This window comes from Amphiura filiformis, chromosome 4 (genome assembly GCF_039555335.1).
Source record: "Amphiura filiformis chromosome 4, Afil_fr2py, whole genome shotgun sequence".
Taxonomy (NCBI): domain Eukaryota; kingdom Metazoa; phylum Echinodermata; class Ophiuroidea; order Amphilepidida; family Amphiuridae; genus Amphiura; species Amphiura filiformis.
Genome location: NC_092631.1, coordinates 38,678,963 through 38,702,797, shown reverse-complemented (window position 1 = coordinate 38,702,797; position 23,835 = coordinate 38,678,963). Strand labels below are relative to the sequence as shown.

The following is a 23,835-nucleotide window of genomic DNA, read 5'->3' as shown; positions in this document are numbered from 1 at the left end:
TTAAATAGTTAAGATTTTTATACCACTGGAAATTTCGGGCTATATAATGTTTATATACATACAAATTTCTTACAGATGAATATTTTAGCAAAATTGAATTACGTTCTGGTGTATGAAATTACAACAATGGCCTATGGGGCAATGTAATACACATAATCATGCATAACTCGCTAACGCAAAATCGGAATCAACTATCATTTTGAGAATAAGCTTTTTTTCTTGGATATCTATACTGAAAAAATGTCATAAAAAGAGGATGCTAGGTTCACAAAATACTGCTTTGAATCATGTAGATGATCTAGTAACATTTTATTCCAAACTTGTATCTTCGGCATTACACAATAGCCCGTTCATTACCCCACGCACCCTGTAACATTACTTATATTTGTAGTGAGGTCAATGAGCAGGTGACATACGACCAATATATTCAATACATTAAGTGTCTCATTCTGAAACAATGACAATAATTTACTTAACTTGATAACACCTGTTTCCGGGACATCCCAGCAAACACAAAACGTTTTCGACATCATTCGCAAAAGGTTATAAAAGGTTGTCAGAAAACGTTTAAATGTCGGGTTATATAAAGGGTACGTTAATGGTATAAAACGTTTTTATAACATTAAATAATATTTGTTGGTAATTTACTGCACAGCAAACACAAATGTTTTACAGAAATTTTTTAAATGTCGGGTTATATAAAGGGTATAAAAACGTTTTAATAACATTCCAAAAACATTTTTGGTACAAATCATTCTAAACAGAATGTTATTTTGGGGTTGAAAAAATATTTTGCAAAAAAAGTTTGCCCAAAATATTTACAATAACGTTTTTAAAATGTTTTCACGACCTTTATATAACCATAGGTTATTAAAACGTTTTGTAAAAACATTTTAAGAACATTTCTGTGTTTGCTGGGTGCAAATATTTTAATGTAATGTTACTTAAGTGTTGACAAAATATTTGGCCAAAAATGTTTGTAAAAATAATTAACATTGACATTTCGAAAACATATTAAAAATATTGTTGTAGTGTGTTTTCATACAAAACGTTTTAAAACGATTATTTCATGACCTTTATATAAGCCGACATTTTATTGTTATTAAAACGTTTTTACCTAAACCCAAACCCAAAATATAACTTATTTAAAACGTTTTAAAAACGTGTTTGTGTTTGCTGGGATGTTTACTGCTCATTGTTTGGCATCTTATAGAAAGAACGTAACGCCTACTACATTCTTCTTATTGTTTTCCGCAATTGTCACGAATTAGTTCAGTTTAGTTCAGTTCAGTTTTGTACTCATTAGAGAATGAGTTTGGAGAAAACCTTCTGATAATTACAAACACTCGCTGAGCAGCAAGACCTTCCCTCTAAGCTTTTAATCCGATAAGCTGATTATCTATTTGTTTTCATGAATTGAAAGACATTCCTTGATGTATTACTGAGCTCAATCATCTGAAATTACTGGAGCGTGAGCCACCCAGGCTGGTGGCTCAGCATAGTATTTTATTAACAGAAGGTATTCTCCAAATTCGTTTCCTAATGTCACCATGTAGCCTACATGTAATATCCCGCTGTTCTCATCCATACACGATCACTTTCCATTAAACCTTAATTTAAATCAACACCATTCATGATCATAAAACTCTTGTAAAAGCACTTGGTCAGTTACTAATGTAATGACCTGACCACACCACCTCAATGCCTTCGGCAAAATATTTCCCTAAGTTCAGGTGTGCCATTTGCGCATGCGCGAAAGTAGTTTGATTGACAGATTTCACCTCTGACCTCGATCAGCTGTTTTTGCGACAGTCATAACACTGACAGAAGTATCCAGTTGCGAAAATCGAATTATTTGCCTCATTTTAGCGACGTGCTTGGACTAGTTTGCAATAGTAATATTAGTATTCAATTCACTGAATATTTAGAGAAGCAAATGACATGATGGATAAGGACAGTTTAAGGCCACGGACATCGAATATACCACGAAAACTAGCTCGTTCACGTAGCGTTTTCGTTGTCCCACTGGCCTACTACACGTAGATTGCCTGGCGATCGGAGTGTTATCGTCAGAGCACCTCGGACTACACGAAAACATGACGAGATTTGTCCCATTCACCACTGCATCACACAGATCTGTTGTTCATGCACTGTCATGACTGTACATTCATGATCATTGCAATACAGTGTTATGTCGTGTATGTGTATACCGTTCTCCTGGCTGAGTATGTTGGGTGTGTTGTTTGTACCTCGACTCTGCAAGGTGAGTTTCTTTTTATAACTCATTAATTTTTTTAATGCACAAGTAAAACTAAACGACACAACATTAATTTTAACTGGCAGTGAGGATTCGCTATAGTATAGACGAATCCAACGAGCCAAGTCATGGTCAGGATTTGGTCGGCCATTAGGCCAAGTAAAATAAAAACATGTTTCACGTCCGGGTTTTCGAAAAAAAGGAGGAAGAGGGTCTTTTTATTTTCTATTTTTATCACAAAATTGGTGTAAATAGCCATACTTAGAGCTCAGTGTTTTAGCGTATACAATAATGCCTGGAAAAAGGAGGAGAGTTACACTCTCTCAAATGATCACAAAACCTTCCTAACGTGTTTCTTGTATCTTAACAAGGCTAAAGAAAGCATCCTAACTTCCTAGACATATATTTTGAAAAGTTATAACCGAATTACAAAAAATAAAAATATATTTGAAGAAAACCTCAAAAAAGGAAGCGGGAGGGGACGTGAAACATGTTTATTTTTTTATTTGGCCTTATTAGGGTCCCTGCATGCACCAAACAGGTGTTGTGAGTGCCCAATTGGGTGGATTAAACCCGCTTAAAATTTGATGTGAGATTCTTTTGTGTTGTAAACTGTCATCATTCTTTTGTCTGCATGTAACACGGGTGGTAGAATGCAGTTTAAAATATCCTTCAAGGGCGCATCATTTCACATTTTAGGTGAGATAGTTTGGTCCCCGTCGCGGCTATGGCCGCCATTAAGGTGCAGGAATGCGTGAAATTTGATTCGTCTATAGGAAAATATGATTTTGACTTCATCTTCAGTCTCAATCCCAACCCACAGCAAGTGAGCAAACATAAAGTCTTGATTTTTGCAGAGTATGTAGGCCTACTATATGTTTACAAAGCAATCGTGTAAAAACAGAATTTTGAAAAATATTAGCAAATGTTACAATGGCTTTAATTACAATGTCATACTGTATTGTCTTTCCAGAAACTGGCACACGAAAGGTCCATTCAGCAAGGCATATCTTCCAAAAATCTGAACTATAAACACACGCTGAAGCAAAGCACCTGCAACCGAACAGCACAGCTTTCCTTATTGAGGAGGATGTAAGTAATTTCATTTACAAAGTTGTAGCCAAGCGGGTGCAGCACACCACACAAAATGCCAATACCTTATTCCTATGTGTTCCTATATTTAATTCTCAGGCACGACAGGTATATATGAAATGAAAGTGAAAAAAAAAAAAAAAATAAAAGAGAAAATCAGAAGGGCAAAAGAAAAGAAAAGGGACAAGGAACCCTTTTCTACCGAAATTAACCTGATCATGACCGAAAATAGTGTAAAATACGAAATTTTTGCGTGCTACGTCCCAATAAAGCCTTTTTAGAAGCTCAAAGACATACAACCTCTCTATGTATAATTGTATGATGCAACTTTTTTTGCAATGCAGAGTTTTTTTGTGTACCACCTAAGTTTTATTTTGCCCTCCTTACTAAAAAAGATGGCTATGCCCATGAAACTATGCACGACTAGTAGACTTAGTAAATTACAGATTAGTGCTTTAAATCTGTCTCCGCTCTCACAGTTCATAATAAAAAATTAAAATTGCAAAATGATTGCAAGTGACTACTTTTGACTTTATGACCTTTGACCTCACACCTATTGAAATAGCATATCATGACTCTGCTACAATAATTTATCATTTTGGAAGGAAAATCTAAAAATTTAAAAAGATAGTACATTAAGGCTTTAAGGGAGTACTACACCCTGGCCAATTTTGTGCTTATTTTTGCATTTTTCATAAAAATTATAGCACATTGGTGACAAGTAAGATATGTATAGGGGCAAGGACTCCCAACTACTGTACTGAAAATTCAGCAACTCAAAGCAAGTAGTTATTGATTTTTTGATCAAATATTGGTTTTCCCTCATTTTTGACTGTAACTCCACAACTGTTGTCTGTGCTGATATAAAATTTCCAGTGCAGTAGTTGTAGTCCTTGCCCCTATAATATACATATCTTACTTGTCCCCAATGCCCTATAATTTTGAGAAAAATGCACAAATAGGCACAAAATTGGGCAGGTGTAGTACCCTATAAGGCACACAAACAACCTAGATACCATAATCCTGATAATAATGTGTAATAATTAATCATTGGCTATTATTTTATTTTATTCCAATTTCCAGGTGCAGCAGTACTACTGAGGATACTGGTTTCGTGAAAGACAAAGAGGATGATGGGTTGGAAGTCAACAGCTGGCATCTGTTATCTGTCGCATCACTCGCTAGCCGTACTATAGGGCTTTTTAAACACACTATATCCGAGAACTGCTAAAACCCACTAACCGCTCCACCCAAAAGGGGGGAATTAGCAGTCTGGGTTTAGCAGTTCTCTGGATATAGCCAGGTTTTACGATATAGCATGGTTTTGGACCACCACAGTCAAAAGGCCGTAGTAGGGCTATCACTCGCATGCATTGAAAACTTTCCCAACATTATGTCAACAATTAAATTTTTTGAAGAAAATCTTTTCTGGAGGGTGAACATTTGATGAGAACTTAAATACTTGCATAGTAATTTATGTGGTGCATAAACTAACTAGTAAATGTTTGCTCCAATTATTAAAATAATAAGGACCTCAACAAATGACTCTGACATCATGTGATGTAATCGTAATGCATAGTTCCTTACAGGCTGTAAAAGTTGCATGGAATTATTGGAAATGTTCTAGGCACTTTTCTTTGGTTTGCCTCAAATTCAGCAGTGACGTCAATGTCTTTTCATGGCTGCGCCACACGAACCACCCTTTTTTGCTACACAATTAACTATACGCACACGATTCAATACGGCGCCCACTAAAATATGCACCTACGTCACTACTGAACTTGAGGGGAACCAATGTATAGCCAAGGTTCCCTAGTCCAAAAATACGGATCGCTAGTCCGAAAAAATAGGAAATGGTTCACAAGTCCAAAAATAAATAAGGTTTACAAGACCTTAGCAATGGAAAATCTGCAGCCATTAGGACTAGCGACCATTTTTTTCTTGGACTAGTGACATTTATGACTAGCGCACCTTAGGATTAGCGGATGCAGGATAGAGTAATTGTAGACCAAATTGTTTAGTAGCTGCTACTGGTTTACCTTCATCCCCGTAAATATGATGAGTATCCAGTCCACTAATCAAGGGTTTAGGACCAGAAGGCCTAACTGCAATAGCTGCCCCATAGACATTTTGATAATTTATCTAAAATATGACACTTGGCAGCTATTGCAGATAAGGCCTCGTTAATGTCTGTTATTTATTGAATAAATAAAAGAAGACCCTACATGTAAACCCTTAACATAAAACTAAAATAAAAGAAGGTCCTACATGTAAACCCTTGACTTATAAATGCTTTTAAAGGAGTGTAAGTGTTCATAGTTTATTATTGGCACTGGCAGACACTGTTTCTTTCATGAAAGCTGTGACTGTGCATCAATGCATTCACACCCAAAGCCTTCAGGAAAGACTAGCCGATGTCAGTCAATGCTACAATGTAGTCTTTTGTGAAAGCACCATATTAACACACAAGCTGGACTCGAATTTCAGTCAGGGCCATTGCCTGCAGTTTTTCAGTTTTGGCCTTTGTGCCCCTGATCTTTGTTAACTTCAAGGTGTTCTTCATTCCTCTTGACAAGTGGTGCCAAATGGCCTTGACAAAGGGCCCCCCCAAATGAAGGTCTGAACAAAAGCCTTCTCAAAAGACTAGTGGCTGCCAATAGACTGTAAATAAATGGTCTTTTTTCACTCATTATCTCATACTTCATTACTAAATGTATTTTTACACCTATTTCTCTGGTACATAATTATTAGAAAGACAAGAGTTCATGAAATAAACAAAAATGCATGGTGAATATGTAGCTTTGATCATTGTTTTAATTTATTTTGAGATCTGTAAGGAAGTGAAAAAATAAAAGCACTATTTTTTTCATTAAAAAAGTATGAAGAAGGAAGTCCAACAAACCAAAACAGTTGAACACACCTACTTAATAGATAATAAATGATGGGGATTTTTTTACTACATGTATCCTCTATTGTGTGATGGAAGATATCCAATAAAAAGTCTGCACAAAAAGTAACACAGCTGAAATATGCCTATAAGTTCAGAACTAGTAATCGTTTCCACAATATTTCTACATAGAAAGAAGGATGATTTATTTACGCTCATTTTGATACCCCATTTGTGAAATGTCGTTCAATACTGATAACACAGTACATAGTGCTTTTAAAGAAAAACCACAAATTTAATAGTTGCCATTTACAGCAATCAATGGTTTCAATCAATGACTTCATATCAATACAAATAACCGCAACTTTCAATTCGGGTATTTTTCTTTAAAAACACTGCTGTGTTGTTATTATTGAACGAGATTGGACTAATGGGGTATCAAAATGCGCGTAAATAAATCATCCTTCTTTCTATGTTGAAATATTGTGAACACAATTATTAGTTCAAACGCTACAGGCATGTTTATAACAACTGCGTTACTTTTTGTGCAGTCTTTATTTTATAATACAATTCAGCATATTCCCTCTAAGTGATTGTGATCTGGGACAAATCCAAAATTGGATCTAATCTATTAGAAATATTCAATCTAGAATTCAATCTTATTTGATTTTTAATCTAAAAAACATTTGGATGGATTTTTAAAAATCTAATTTGAATACATCTAATTTGATTTTAATCTAAGGGTTAAAAATCAATCTAAGCAATTTTAATCCCATATATTAAAATTGAATTAGATTGAATTCTAATCTATTGGATTGAATATTTCTAATAGATCTTAATAAATTTTCACACATTCTGTTACACCTAATTTATGAGTCCCGACTTTCAACACAAGTATTGTTCTTCAATTAGTGAGATTGAAGTGCGTTTCTGAATCCGGTCATTATTTCAGTCCTTTTTAATATTTCATTTGTTCCATGACTTCCATCTGCCTCCGCTGCAAAATGTGACATGAAATGGCTCACAGTGGCATTGGTTAATGGTGTCTGGCAGTTGGTTGTTACTTGTACAGTGTAGCTCTGACCTTTTAGTAGGCCTGAAAAAGAAAAAGAGGATTTTAGAAAATTTGTCAGGGTAAAGCTGGGACAGTGGCACAATCCCCCGCATGGGGCTGTTACAGCGGCTTGGTTTGAAATCCTTGCCCACCCACTTCCCCCAAATGAGCACATGCATCTGTATTCCCCAGCCCCCCCCCCCCCCTTGGCGGTGGTGGCAGATTTACCCCAGCTAGCTGTTCCCTTGATTGCAATGAAAGTGTAGTTTTGCCACTGGTGCCCCCAATCCCCCCTCCACCATCGGTTGCACACCACAGGGTTCATTTATGTGCCATATTAGGGGCTGTGCAATAATTATCGGGGGTAATAAAATGTCCGAACAACCCACCAAAAATAGCTTGCCCCCTCTCAGCCTGCAAAATAATCGCTTTCCTCCCTCTTTTGGCCTGCCAAAAATCTTTGCCCCAACACATGCCAAATTTTTGGGATCCCAATTTGCAAACCTTAAAAGGTCTAGATATGTTGCGAGCACAGCGAGCATGAACATTTGCATATTTCAGCGTTTCCATACTGTTTTCCTAAGCCTTTTTAGAGCATTTTATTTAAAAGGCACCCCATGAATGTGTGCCAAAATTGCTTGCCCCCCCCCTCGGATCGCTTGCTTGCCCCCCAATTTTACCCTCCTTCCAGGGCTCATAATTATTGCACAGCTGAGCCCCTTATAGGTATAAGGGGCTATCATTTTCTTCAGAAGGGGGGTCATGAATATACTGGGGGGTCATAGAATTTTAAGACCAAAAATAGGGGGTTATAATTTTGTAGCAATCAAAATAGGGGGTTATAGAATTATTAAGGGCTGGCGACTGGTGTAACTTTTCTTACACTTTTTTGAACAAAATGTGCACACAATCTTTATACAATGCAAGATTTTTGCGCTCTCCGTGCGCCTTCTTTACGCTTATGGTCAAAAATTTTAACGCGTTTCGTGTACTCCGCTCTAAAATTTTGACAGAAGGGGGTCCTAAAATTTTTGACCCACGATAGGGGGTCGTAAAATTTTAGCCTGCGATCCGCGATGGAGGAAAAAAAAAAAAAATTGACTTCAGTCACAGACATATTCATGACCCCCTGCCGAAGAAAATTACATCCCCCTGAAAGGTGAATTCAGTCAAATTTTGCCATCATTTTATATCAAATTAAACTCCTTGATTATAAAGAAAGCCAAAACTGAAAATCGTTTTGTCATAGCACTTTCCGTAGCAAAATTACATCTTGTCACAGATTGACTTTCATGATATCATCAAAAACATTCAGCCAACATTAGAAGCTTCAATTGGCAAAACAAATCAGGATCTAGGCTCATGATGGAATTTCCGGCTCATGACAGAGCAGCTTTTCTACGGTGCGGGAACTGCTATCAAAATCCCTCTAAAATTCCATGTGCGATTCTCTCATTACAAAAATAAATCATATATTTGGGTCAAGTGAAGTATTGACAACATATTCATATGGGTTTCCTTGACCGATCTTTTCTTTACGAGGAAAATTTACAAAATATTGTTGTATTTTAGCCTAGTCGTAAGAGATTCCCATTGAGTTTACATGTACGAACCTGTTATTCCCACCTAGACCATGCCAAAAACATGCCCACATTTCAACTCGATTATCTACCAAACTGGTCATAGATCTCCAACAATTTTTTGATATGACATAAATGAAAGTGTTACTTACCTAATGTATCCATTTTCAGTCGAGATCTATGACTGGAATTCCTGTAATTCGTTGCCAAATATTGGTATTTTCCTCATTTTGCACCACACAAACCAATGGAAAAAGTTACTTCCGGGTTGCCGAGAAGGCAGGGAAAGTAGGCGGGGCTTGTGAGAACAACTTCTAGAATCGTTTGAGTCGGGACGGTAGAAACACCGAGTGCATTAAAAGTAACGAACCCAATGTGGTGGTGTGTGACCTGACTATAGCCCGAGAGTAAAGTGGAAGTGACCAATATTGCTTCTGCTAGCCATCCTAAATGTTGTTTACATATACCGTGTCTTACTTTGCAGCAGACTGGTCAATAAGTAAATACATCCATAAAGAAATCTCTACTAGCTTGAGTGGTCATAACTGATTATACGAACAGTAAAAGGATGATCATTAGACAGGTTCTTAGTATCTGATCCAGAATGTTCACTTACTTGTGTAATCTTAGAGTTACCAGTTGGGTTTTCTTGAAGGGATTTTCTTGATCCCTGTTCCAGAAACTTGTCAAATATGTGAGAAAATTTGGACTGTCTATATTCACGGTGGTGGCCCTCCTCTTTCCACTAGAGGGCAACTCTAAGATCAGCGCTGGAACTATATACATCTAGCGTCGCTTGCCAATAGCAGTAACTAACCATCAAGTGTTGATTAAGACAACAGGTGTTGTTGAAACGTACACAAGTGAACATTCTGGATCAGATACTAAGAGCCTGAGTTTACTACACCGATCCTGATGAATCTGGTCGATCAACTAATGGGTGTATCTTCAAGTAACATTCTTATAGTTTACTTCCTCTTCAACAAAAAGTATCGTAGAATACCCCTCACAAACAACCATGTGCATTTCCCGTTTTCTGAAGCTTATAATGATTGCATATGGTACGCTCACCACAAAAGTAATAATATTTCTGTATGTATAAGTAATAATATATCTTTATGGATAAGTAATAACATTTCTTAATGTATAAAGTTTGTAAAATGATATGATATTTGGCATGTTGTAGGAAAAGACGAAAATATGAGATGTAATATAGAAGGAAATCGGATATCGTAATTCGTATACAACATTCCGTCACGTCATGCACATTTTATCAGAAAAGTTAAAGTGATGCGAAGAGATTAGAACGGATTTAATGAATTTCCATAAAAATCATGGACTTCATCACGAATATTTCAAATATTTAGCAGCGTAATCCTCACATGACATGATGAAGTAGGAGTGTTTAACTTCAGTCAATTTATTCAAAAAAACCTTGGGTGTTACATACGATTATTAAAACTAATATTGGTAGCAATCTCAAATATATTGATTCACGGATTCTAACGATTGAAGCTTTACATGTGCATATTTGCACAGCGAATGCAGTGATTCCTCGTGGCATAACGTGTTTTGAAACTGAATGAATTGACGAAGATGCTCATGATCGCAAAATCGATTTCATGGAGACATCTTGAAAATAACTTTTGATGTTTATGCCTTTATTATATGTATCAGGAAAATCATCGGATTTGTTTTGCCTGGGCTGAAATCAAAACTATTATTTGAAACGCTACCCTTAAATATTGTTATGTTATTCTTGTTTTATTGCTCTGCGCAGCAAAAATATTAAATTAAGTTCAAGTTCAAGTTCAAGTTTATTTGTTTTCATCTCAATTCACAACAAAATTATACAAATGGAAATTAAAGATAAGGAAAACATAATGAGATAACTTATAGAAACACAATAAGAACATGAAAAGTGAAGAGATGTGGATGCCGCAAAGACGCAGAGCGTGAAACTTGTGGCACCCAATCTGAACAAGATGGAAATTTAACTTACGTTACAAAAATAATATGTACAATGAATGTATCATGTGGCCGAAATAAAAATAAATGAAATTTAATTGAACGGAATCAATAAATCAGATAATACTTAAAAGTACAATAATAAAACATTAAACATAGGAAAAGTCCTAAACAAAAAAATATTTAATTTACATTATTGTTTCCCGTGAACAGACATCTTGAAATTAGTAGGAAGTGCTAATTAGATCATAATGTTTATTAATGATATTGCGTATAAACGTGATCAATTATTCGCAAAAGTTATTCGCCATACTTTGCTTACAGTCGCGCCTGGAAAAACCACTGCGCATTCATACCACGTGATGCCATGTCTTGGCGCAATAACCCTAAGTCATAAATATGCATGGAGTCACTGGCCGGGCCAGCGAAACCCCCGTGTCTACCGGTCTGGGATCCTGTCCTTGGCACGCGGGTGGAAGCTCTATAGTCCGACGGTTCTTTATTCCGACGGTTCTTTATTCCGAAGGTTCTTTAATCCGACGGTTCTTTATTACGAAGGTTCTTTATTCCGATGGTTCTTTATTTCGAAGGTTCTATAGTCCGAATTTTAAAAACGGTTCTTTAGTCCGAATATGAAAATAGGCTCTATAGTCCGAATTTTAAAAAGGGTTCTATAGTCCGAATATGGAAATAGGCTCTATAGTCCGAATTTAAAAAAAGGTTCTATAGTCCGAAATTGCAAAGGGTTCTATAGTCCGAAACGGATACCGTGTTCTTTAGTCCGAATTGGTAAACAGGTTCTATACTCCGAATTTTATTTTCATCATTTGTTTCACTGTCAAAAAATCAATTGTTAAATACAAATCCACTGAAGTTCAACATGGTTGTTTTTTCTGGATATTTTACGTAGCATACATTGACGTTTATCTTCATTCTGGTGGTATTTTCTTCATTCTTATCTTCCTGTAATGTTCATTTATTTTGTTCATTATCTTTGTATTCATTGTTCTTTCATTTGGACTTCCTTTTAATCTTTATTCAGTTGTTTATTTTCTTTCATTGTGTCTTTCCTTCTTTTGTTCTGTTTGTGTGTGTGCTTTTGCACTTCTTCAGGTTTTTTTTAATATTTTCGTTCCATTCATTAATTTCTTTTCGTTTCTGATGGTGTAAAAATTATGCCAACATTTTTGGAGCAAATATCGTATTTTTAGGATCTTTGTATACAGTAAGTTGGGGGATATCAGGCGCGTACGCAGGATTTGTTTTTGATGACAGGGGGAGGGGGGTCTAAAAGTAGCGTCATCCCGTTTACCATAAACTCTGCTATTATCTAGCTATTGGGCGCAGTAAATGTTAATGTTATATAAAAAAATTCGGACTATAGAGCCTTTTTACTGATTCGGACTAAAGAACACGGTATCCGTTTCGGACTATAGAACCCTTTTGCAATTTCGGACTATAGAACCCTTTTTAAATTCGGACTATAGAGCCTATTTTCATATTCGGACTAGAGACCCATTTTTAAAATTCGGATTAAAGAACCTCTTTTAATATTCGGATTAGGGAACCTTTTTTAAAATTCGGACTATAGAACCTTCGAAATAAAGAACCATCGGAATAAAGAACCTCTTTTTAATTTTTTTTTCGGACTAGAGAACCTCTTTTAAAATTCGGACTAGCGAATGATATGAACACATGTTCGGACTAGCGAACCTTCGGACTAAAGAACCTTCGGATTATAGAAGCGTCGGATTATAGAGCAGTCCCCGGCACGCGAGGGGTCTAAGGTTTTAATCTCGCGGGTATACCAAGTGACTTCTTTGTTCATATTCTTTGCCTTTTCGTTTCTTCGTTCCCTTGGGGGAATCATAGTTATTATATTGTGTTTATTGCAGAAAGTTGGTTTCAGTCACGGTTCGATGTTCTCTGACCAATATGTAACGTATTGGCTGTCACAACAAAAGGTGTTACACTTAAGAGAAGTTTTCAGGTGTAAATAACACTGTAATCAAAAATGTAACACCTGGATGTGACACAGAAAAAGATACAAATGCAAGAAACTGACCACGTTGATTGATTTAAAATTAAAAACCTTTTTCATCCATCTTTTAAAGTCAGGGCAATCTACTTTAATTCCGGTAATTCCTTCTACCGGTTGAGGTTCATATTATTTTCGTATTTCATATCGAAATAAAGGAGAAAATGCTAGAAATCATGTAATTATTTCTCTTTGCGTTTTGTCTGGGCGCACGCCTTCGTGTTTGTATCAAATCTTATTTTGTTATCATGTCTACTGCTGGCAATGACCGGATATTTATACGAGTAAAATACCTCAATTCTAATCAGTCGTTTTAGCGCGCGAGCATGTATCTGATAGCAGACTACCGAATATTCCTATCACATCCTACGTTTGAGTCTGTCCGTTCATTACTTGCAATTTTGCAGAGAACAATAATAACAAAAATAATGAAAGAGTAATCATCAGCATAGTCTGGCCATATCAGATTGAAAAGAAAATGGAAGAAGGTATCTCAGAAGAAAATATTAAACATTTTTGAAAAATATTATACTGGATATTGGACGTAACATAGTCGGCCATGATGGTTGTTAACCCAGATACGAAAACGTTTTTACGATGCTGGTCAAAACATTTTAATAAGCGTTAAATGACGCGTTTTGTAAAGGTCATGTAAACTTTTCCAAAATATTTTATATGAAAAACACTACAACAATATTTTAACCAAGAAACTTTTAAAACTTTCAACGGAAACTGAAGGCAAATAAATAAATATAATATTTTCGGTAACTAATTGTTACCATCCTCAGGCAGTAATGAACATGATGAATGGCTGACTGTCTTCTTCACACTTGGATGATGTTGGTGTTTCTAGAAGACAGTCGTAAATTATCGGAAGATCCCGGCCCCCGTCTCTGTTGAGCTTGACTTGTTTCTCCTGTCTGATGGCTATGGACTCCTTTATCTTATTTTATTAATGTTGTCATGATGTTTATTGTAAAACAAATGGTCTATTTCATATAGATAGGCACCAATACGCCCATAATAGGCTTGCAAAGAGCACGAAGAGCATGTTATGAAATATTGAAACGCCCGGTTGAAACGATGACATATTTTCCCGGTAATCAGTACATATATGAGTAGATGAATTTTGAAGTAGAGTTAAATTGGTCTGCATATAAATATATTTTTCCTTTTTTGGCTCTGTTGATATAAATATACCGATTTCCTTTCAAAAAGCTGTAATACATATGTAATTTGATGAAATAAAATATATGAAAAACTATTTCAGACCGTAAGGGAATGTATGCGCGCAAGTTCTTTTATGACCGTTTGAAGAAGAAACCAAGAAGCACTGTGAACTCAATCTAAACCAATGTCGTCATAGGTGTGAGGTTGCGTGCGTATGCACGTGCGTTTACGGGGGTGTACGTACAAGGCTACAAGTGATGTGAAAAGTTATATCACTTATTTTATGTTGCAAGCGATAGCTACTGAAAATATGCTTGAAAACAAGGTTATACGAAGCGTCGTCAAGGTGTAATAGAAAATGGCAAGTGAACTACCTGGGGATGTCATGTGTCTGATGACACCTTTTGGACGTACTATTTGCAACACCTGGGGTTGAAATAGGTAAACTCTGTGCGTGTCCGTAAATGTATGAACAGAAGTAGCTGACACGAAATAGCAATTTCAAAAGAAATCATATACACTTGAACAGTATTTAAAAACATTAAACATTTTGTACAGCTTTCCATCAAAGCAAAAACTGTACTGTGCATCAATACTGTAAGCCCAATTGATCTTATTTACAAGGAAGTCCCAAACGTACGAAAAATATTCCAACTCCCCTTTCAACGTGTCCAAAATATCTTTCTTCTCCCTTTACACATGCCATGCTCATCGGGATAATTTTGCACAATTGAACGTTTACCCTATTCTTTATCTTACGTCTTTTTAGGGCGTAATTACATTTATCTTACGTCTTTTAAGGCGTAATTACAAAATGCGCCAAAACGCATGTCCCAAAAATGCTTACCCAATGAAGCTTGCAAAAGAGTAATATTGTGACGTCTAGTTGTAGCCATGTAGTGGGCGAATATTGTTCTAATTTTGATAATAATTGTGTCAACTTATTTGTCCTGTTGCAAGAAATCAGAAAAAGAATAGTTTGAGAGACAATTTTCAAAAATATTGGAGCAATTTTCATGTTCACTCCTTGTGGTGCCAAAATTAGACCAATGACGTCATAATGTTACCTCTTTCCCCATAGAAAAATATATCATAGATAGGTCAAACTATACTTTTCTGACATCGTATGATTAGAGATACACATTAGTGTTGTTTTTAACCAAGGCGGCAGTAATTTTGAACTTGACCCCTGTATAAAGGCTCAACGAACCAAATCAGTGTGCTGTTGAACATGTTGAAAATCCTCCATAGCCTGATACTGATCAGCTCTATAATACTGCATCCCTGCTAGATATGGTAAATTTAACATGTTTTGCACGATGGTAATTTGGACTAATATTCAATGATTATTATATGAATGTACAAGCATAGTGTGGTAAAAGCAGTCTGTTTATTTTAGATAATAGTGCAAGCTTTTAATTTATTTGCATGTATAGGTGACGAGACATATGTTAAATAAAATTGCATTGTTTTAATGTTGATTGCTCTGAAAGTCATGAACTCTATTTTCCGCCAATAAATGAAAATAATGAATGAATTATTATCATTGTTGTAATACGTTTTTGACACTTAAAACATCGCTGAGGGACTTTATTTATTTGTTCAGATGTTTTCAGCTCTAACAGTACTCATTGCCGCGATAAAGAATCAGAACTTTGGAACCATGTTTTTTAATTCATATACAACAACATTTGCATTGAGCTTGCTTAACTTATTCAAAACAATAAGACCAATTTGCGACAACCAATTCAGACAAATGCTGCCCAAGTAATTGACTTAAGCATGTTAAGCAGATTTAACATTCACTTTCCAAATGCAATGCAAACACATTCACATGTCTGTCTCTTTACGAGACGATTCAATGACGCCTTTTGAATAAACAATAATTCGAAACATCCTATATTCACACAAAATCCATTTTTTGCAAGTCAAGTTCATTTTAGTAAGCCTCTTATTATGTGAGCAACTTTGTTTTTATTAAACGCTTCCTAATATTCATTGATATGCCATTTTTTCTGTATGTAAAATATCATTACTTTTAAATAATAATTATCAGACTCTATTTCAGCATTACATAATAGCTCTTTTATAACCCACGTGTTCTGTTACATCACTTTATTAATTAGTGAAGCCAATAAGCAGGTGACAAACTGGCAATATATTCAATACATAAGGCCAAATAAAAAAATAAACATGTTTCACGTCCCTCCCGCTTCCTTTTTTGAGGTTTCTTCAATTTTATTTTTATTTTTTGAAATTCAGTTATAACTTTTCAAAAAATATGTTTGGGAAGTTGAGATTATAGCCTTGCTAATATACAAGAAACACTTTGATAAGGTTTTGTGATAATTAGAGGGGGGCCTATCTCTCAGAATAAGAAATAAAAAGAGGCCTCCTCCTTTTTCCAGGCATTATTGTATACGTTAAAACAGCTCTATTTATGGATATTCACACCGATTTTGTGATAAAAAATAGTAAATAAAAAGCCATCTCTTCCTCCTTTTTTTCAAACACCCGGACGTGAAACATGTTTTTTATTTTATTTGGCCTAAAGTCTCTCATTCTGAAACAATGATAATAATCTCGATAACACCTGTTTACTACTAGTAGAATTTGCTTCATTGTTATAAAAAAAAGGCGTCTTGCCTACTACGTTCTTGCAAGGTTCATCTCATTGCTATCCTAAATTAGACTCCTGATGTACATATCCTGCTGTTCGTATCCATATATATTACTTTCCATTATACCTAATTTAACTCAACACCATTCATGATCATAAACTCTTGTAAAAGCACTTGGTCAGTTACTGAAGAAGTTAACTGACTATATAGCCCGGGTATAGGCTAATAGCCCAGGAAGTCAAAAGCAATGCTTCTCTGGCCATCCCAAATGCTGTTTGCATAATGTAGCCTCCAATTTCATGCTCTACTTGCTAGCCAATGTTTTGAGATATTTTACAAAATATCAAGAGCTATCTCAAGAACCACTGAACCAATATTAAGCTTGTTTGTACTCATTTTAAACGATTTTTCACACCGATTCCAAAGATGGTCATACAAATGTACAATTTATAATTTTTGAATTAAAAAAAATTAAACTTGTCGTCTGCATTCGACACCCGCGTGGAGAGTGTTAAAATGTCGTATCTGCTTTGATAGTTTCTGGCAGGTACTGCCTGTTACTTTGCAGCAGGTTGATTCATGACTATGCTTCAAAAATAGCAATGTAGTATCTATCAGGTTGTTTACTTGTAAAAATCGAATTGATTTTATTATGGCAAGCATATCTAGGCATTAGCAGCTGAAATCTGGAAGATAACGCTGACGAAGCTTCGGCCAGGTCCAAGTGCCCTGGGGTCCATTTCGCTAACTTTTTAACACTTCGTAACTCAAGTAACCGTTCGTAAGGTTCCGAATAACCAATACTAGAAAGTCGTAAGTTACGAACGATTTCGAGACTTACTAAGCTTCGTACAGTTGAGTGAAATTTACGTAATTTACGAACGGTTACCTGAGTTACGAATGGTTAAAAGTTTAGATAGCTACACTGTAAATTAGCCAGAACACATGGAACGCGTTCATTTGCATAGGGCATAACAGCTTCATTTTGTTACGTAATCTGGCAATATTATTGTGACATCTTCCTTGGAATACATGATACAAATTTTACTTAATTGGTGCACTCAAACGTGTATGTTGAAATCAGCGCTACAGGTAGCCAGTAAATTGAACCAAAACAGGTATTTACGATGGTCGCAACATCAGTTTAGAACGATCATTTAACACACGCGTTCAAATCAAAGTAACAATCATTAAGTCGGTGAATGGAGATTCGTCCGGTTTATTGAGCAAATCCCATGAATGCCCATGAAAGTAAGAGTGAAATTTCAATTTGTTAGTCTGAATCAAGAGAATGCTAACTCACTAAAACATTTTGTCCATCCTAATTGAAGGACTTAAGGGTATACGATGTATTGTTGGTCGAAACAGCAGAAAAAAAGTAGTTCTCAGCATCTTGCGAATGGTAGTGAGCTTTAGTAAAAATTGCATTGCTCAATTCATAGCGAGCGTGTAGAAGAATTCCAATATCACAGATATACTTTTGTAGGTCCTGTGGTTCTTGAGTTATGTTGTAAAGAGGGCTGAAACAACAACACTTTTGTAAAACGTACATAACTCATTAACAACAATAAATTAAGCAAGTATTCAAAGTATATGATTTGTAGCATGAATTTTGCAAAATATCAAAGTGTTATTTTTCAATAATATATTGATTCAGATAATGAAAATCGATTTACCTCGTACACCCTTAATCATTTTCGGCATAGCAGTGAACAGCAGGTGAAGCGATGAAAATCAGCAGAAGGGGATCGAGACTGGAAATGACACTAATCACACCGGAAAGTGATCTGCACATCTTGGTCGATCCTTCATGTAATTATTTCGTGTAAGCTAATCCTAACCCTAACCCTAATCCTAACCCTAATCCTAACCCTAAACCAACCCTAACCTTACCCCTAACCCTAATTTCGTGTAAAATTACATGAAGGAATAACCGGCATCTTGAAGGAAGGAAGGAGTCACGCCTTGATATGATCAGATGAACATAGCGGAGGAAATCATCCGATGAAAAAGATGGAACGTTATAGTATATATTCACTTCTTTTGGCCAAGCACAATTGAAATTGAAATGATTGTCAAGTTTGTCATATTTTGCAATATTAAATAAATCAAATACTAACACGCGTCAGCTATATTTGACTATTTCGCAAGTATTATAGCTTTTAATGTTGATTGCAAAACAGTTACGTATCATTAATGACATGAATAATGAAAGCTACAACCTCGTACAAAAACATGCATCGATAAAGCTCCTAGGGGAGACACATTGTACTGAGAAAACATTAACACAACAGAGAGACCCATTGATGGCAAATGCATAACACGGGATGTCGTCTGCTACAAAACAATTAAATTGAAATAAAAAACAAATATTTCCGCTCAAAACACATCAACACTAAAATCATGAAAGAAACAACTATATGTACTTAATTTTAAAGTTTTGTGACTCTATCTAAAATGAATCTCAAGTATTATTTCGATTTAATTATTTTTTCGTTATCATGTAGATGACAAACAAAGCAAACATATGTTATTAATCCATCATATAACAGTAAGTAAAAAGTATAAATAAAAAGGTACAAAATTAAAATTTCCTATTAATTACCGTACATTTGTTTCACCCATATTTGCATTTCATCCACAATACTTTATAATCGAAATAAAGCGGTCCGCTATGTCAACTTTCAATTGTTTACATAGGCTAGAGAAGCATTTACACGTATTAAGTTGCAAGGATGGATAGTAATAACAACAACAACAATAATAATAATAATAATAATAATAATAATAATAATAATAATAATAATAATAATAATAATAATAATAATAATAAAATGATAACACCAGTCGAAAATAAATTGAAACAGTTCAACTTAACAAAAATGCATTTTATTGTATAAAAATCTTGTAGCAGACGATATCAATATCAAACATGCACAATGCTCACAAGATTGGAACCTGATCCTATCAAAATATTAACATAAGTTTGTGACCAGACGTGTAAAAGCAACTATTTGGTATAAAACGCTATTGTGTTTTAGACAATTAACTTACCGCATACTTTGCGAACATGATTCCTACTTTCACCTGTCCAATCATAGTGTTATTAGTGAATTCCCAAGGCTAATCAACATGATCAAGTAGAAATGTTTACGGAACAACAATAACGGAATCTCACCAACAACAACAACAACAACATATAGTCACTAGCGACGTCCTATCCTTAAGCATAGTTAGAAATCAACTAGTCACCACAATCCGGGGACTCAAACTGGATGCCTGATGAAAAACTCATTCCAACAGCATTATAACCAAGTGAAAAATGCATCTGCGCAGTCAGGCAACTAAAGGGAAAATATGACATGCAAAAAACGCAGAGTGGAGATCACTTCAAATCGTGTCGAATTAACCGAGTCTATACATCGGGTGGAATTGATAATTTTCTTGATTTGAATCGCGAGAGACGATGTTATGGGTCTCGCGAGTGAACGATTTGCATTCAATATATCTGTAGGGGTAGTGAACAAAGTCACGTTAAAAATAGGGATGACACTGGCATGGATCATCGGTTGGGTGATTATCAAAATATGACATATTATATTTGATTTATCATTTATTATTTGAAAAGCAAATTGACAAAAGTGCGAGAGTTTGCTCTGTGACGATAGAATCTACATGTGATAAAGCTTACTAGGAATGAATGATTGATATAATGTCAAAAAACCATTATCTATAACTATGACAGGACAGATTAAAACAAACACAATATTAGATAAATCGAGGTCTAAATTAGAAGCATCATATGTGATCTTTTATTGCACCTCCCTACAATCATGCTACAATGATAAACTTTCAACCAATGTTCAAGGGTCGAACGCCCCACAGATTTAGAGTTACATCTTCGCTACTTTCTCAACAAACTCATCGTGAATTTAATAAAACTAGAGCTATTCAAAATGAGATAAACGAACCCTGAACTTTTGAGAGAAAATAACAACAAATCTTGCGATGAAAGTAAAACGTCTGTCTGACAGGAAACGCTGAATGAGATTTTCGTATCCAGTATAAACGCCTTAATGCATCGCGTCAGTCAATCAGTCCAATATATCAAGAAGCTTGTTTATATCAACAACAGGAAGGAAAAGGAAACTAAGATCCCATTGGCAGTTTGTGATGAAGAGGATGACCACTGAATTGAAATGGCGGCAAAGTCACGCTATTGTGTTGCCACATTGAATACGTAAAGATAACACTTTCTTCGTGCCTTTTAACCCGCGGTATTTTACGCGGGAGTTTGTATCAAGGGACGGTGTGTATATAGCTTTCAATATTTGATTTATGAATAGTGAAGGGTAACATCTATAAAGTCAAGTTCGTTTAAGCAAGCACATTAGATTATTATCGGAGTATATTTTTTGTTTTTATTAACACTCAGGAGAAGTGTCCTTGCCCTTGTAATGAACGTAGACTGTCTGTCTGAAAGGAGAAGTAAAACGCCTGTCTGACAGCTAACCCTTGCTCTAACCTTAACCCTTAAATATATTAAGGTGGTACTACACCCCTTGATAAATTTGTGACTATTTTTGCATTTTTCTCAAAAACTAATAAGACACTGGTAACATTTATTGATCAAATATTGGGTTTCCCTCATTTTTGACTGTAACTCCACAACTGTTGTCTGTGTTGAAATAAAATTTCCAGTGCAGTAGTTGTAGTCCTTATAATATACATATCTTACTTGTCACCAATGCGCTATAATTTTTGAGAAAAATGCAAAAATAGGCACAAAATTGGCAAGTGGTGTAGTACCACCTTATCATGATCCATTAATTAATAAATAATAATGATGATATACGCCAGAATACCACGTTTTACTTGGACAAGTCCATATAAACATCTCAAAAAAAGCAACTAACCCTCCTTAAATAATGGCCATTATTCAACAACGGGCTATTGTATTACTGTATCTGTAAAATGCGTGGGAAAGATAATTTATTTCTGCGCATTTTGACACCTCATTTGACACGATAGCCCAGAAATTAATAAAATACCGGTCAAGTTAATACAGTACAGATTTGAAAGTTGCACTTACAACAATACAAAAACACTCTGATAACATTATACAGATTTTCATCCATTATACTGAATACAAATCATTAGAATTTACTGCATCTTTTAAATCTTGGGTTACATTGATTTAAATGTACGCTGCGGCGTCAATATTTAGATAATTGCTACAAATGCGGTGTCAAAATGCGCAAAAATAAATTCTGCTTCCAACGCATTTTACAGATTTGTAATACAATCGCCCGTTTTTGAATAATGGTCAATATTTAAGGGGGGTTAGTCGACATGTTATCAGTGACAGTATTCATTTTGTTTAAATAGTAGCATATGGGTATCTTAAATTAAGTTAAGAAAAAGATACACATCTTAAAAATGTTGATGGTCTAATAAATCTTCATTTCAAACTTCAAAATACGACGAAAAGTATCAAATAGATTGTAATAAACATACTGGGACACCCTGTATCTTAGGTATTACCCAAGCGGTCTTGAATTACCCCACATGGTCTATAACATCACTTAAAACGTAGTGGGGTCATTGAGCAGGTGATAAACTGGCAATATATTCAATACATTAAGTGTCTCATTCTAAAACAAAGACAATAATTTATCTATCTTGATAACACCTGTTTACTTCTAAGAATGTGTAGAATTTTATCCATTGGCATCTTATACATAGAAAGAAAGGCAACACGCCTACTAGATTCTTCTCATTGCTATTCGTAATTGTCACGAATAAGACTCCTCTTGTACATGTAATATCCTGCCGTTCTTATACATACATATCATTTTCCATTAAACCTTAATTTAAGTCAACAACATTTATGATCATCGAGCGCTTGGTAAAGCAGTTACTGAAGTAATGACCAGAGCAGAGAAAGCCCCTACATCATGACGAGTGATAAACCATGTTTGCATAGTTCCTTTATCTTCACCTAAGAGATTACCAATACTAGCTCCAAAGCCAACCTATTTTCCATTAAAAGAAAAAATGAAAAACCATGCCATATGCCCTCTGACACTATAGTAAAGACCTCGGCTACGCCTCGGTTAGTGGACTTAGTAGACAGTGATCTTTACTGCAAAGTGGTCCTACTTGTTGGTGACTTATTTAATAAACACCGTCTTGCATATAACAAAACATGTTTCAAATTACTCATATACAAAGTACAAATATAAAAGCCAGATCCAGGAGTTTAAATTAATAATCGTGCATCTATTTTACCCATCATTTACATTTTCACCCACAATATGTTGAAATCGGAATTAAGCCGCCCGGTATGTCAACCTGTAATATTGTTTATACAGTATTGGGGAGCAAATACCGTTTAAACGTATTCAATTGCAAGTGATCTGATATTAAACAGTGTCCATTTGCATGGTATTAAAACAGTAGTAGCAGTGAGCGACGTGCTTAAAATATTTTCAAACCGTCTGTATCAAAATAATGTATTATTAGGCCGTGCATGGAACATGCCATTATAAACAAAATTAACAAAAAATATCGCGCTGTATGAAGATGTTATCCTTGCAAAAACCCACGAGTAATCAAAACAGGATAAGTTCCGTAGGGAATAAATAAATCAGAATTTAAAGTGCAACTTGAAAAAAGTGTATAGTGTTGTGCGTGTGTAATGGATAATATTGCCGGCGATGCACAGCCAATATCAAAATTATATGCACAATGTCTACAAGATCGCAACATGATCCAATCATAATACTAGCCATGCTAACAGAAGTTTGTGACGAGACCTATAAAAGTAAAATGATTAAATGATAACTACATTGTGCTGAAGACAACTTACCCCATACTTTTCGAACATGATTCCAATTTTCACCTGTCCAATCATAGCGACGTCATTTATAGGAATTCCCAAGGCTAATCAAATAGAAATGTTCATGAAACGACAACAACAATAACACAATATAATCTCAACAACACCAACATATAGTCACTAGCGACGTCCTATCCTTAAGCATAGTTAGAAATCAACTAGTCACCACAATCCGGGGACTCAAACTGGATGCCTGATGAAAAACTCATTCCAACAGCATTATAACCAAGTGAAAAATGCATCTGCGCAGTTAGGCAACTAAAGGGA

The 23,835-nt window shown here is 35.4% G+C and overlaps 1 long non-coding RNA gene and 1 pseudogene across 1 annotated transcript; one reads left to right on the top strand and one right to left on the bottom strand.

The window, feature by feature from the left end:
* Positions 1–19,914, bottom strand: part of LOC140150867 (corticotropin-releasing factor receptor 2-like) — a 202,526-nt pseudogene extending 182,612 nt beyond the window's left edge.
* LOC140150866 (uncharacterized) lies at positions 1,693–6,147 on the top strand. Its single transcript, XR_011858859.1, has 3 exons — positions 1,693–2,263; positions 3,231–3,349; positions 4,433–6,147. It is a non-coding gene; the product is annotated as an uncharacterized lncRNA (long non-coding RNA).
* Positions 19,915–23,835: the final 3,921 nt, after the last annotated feature.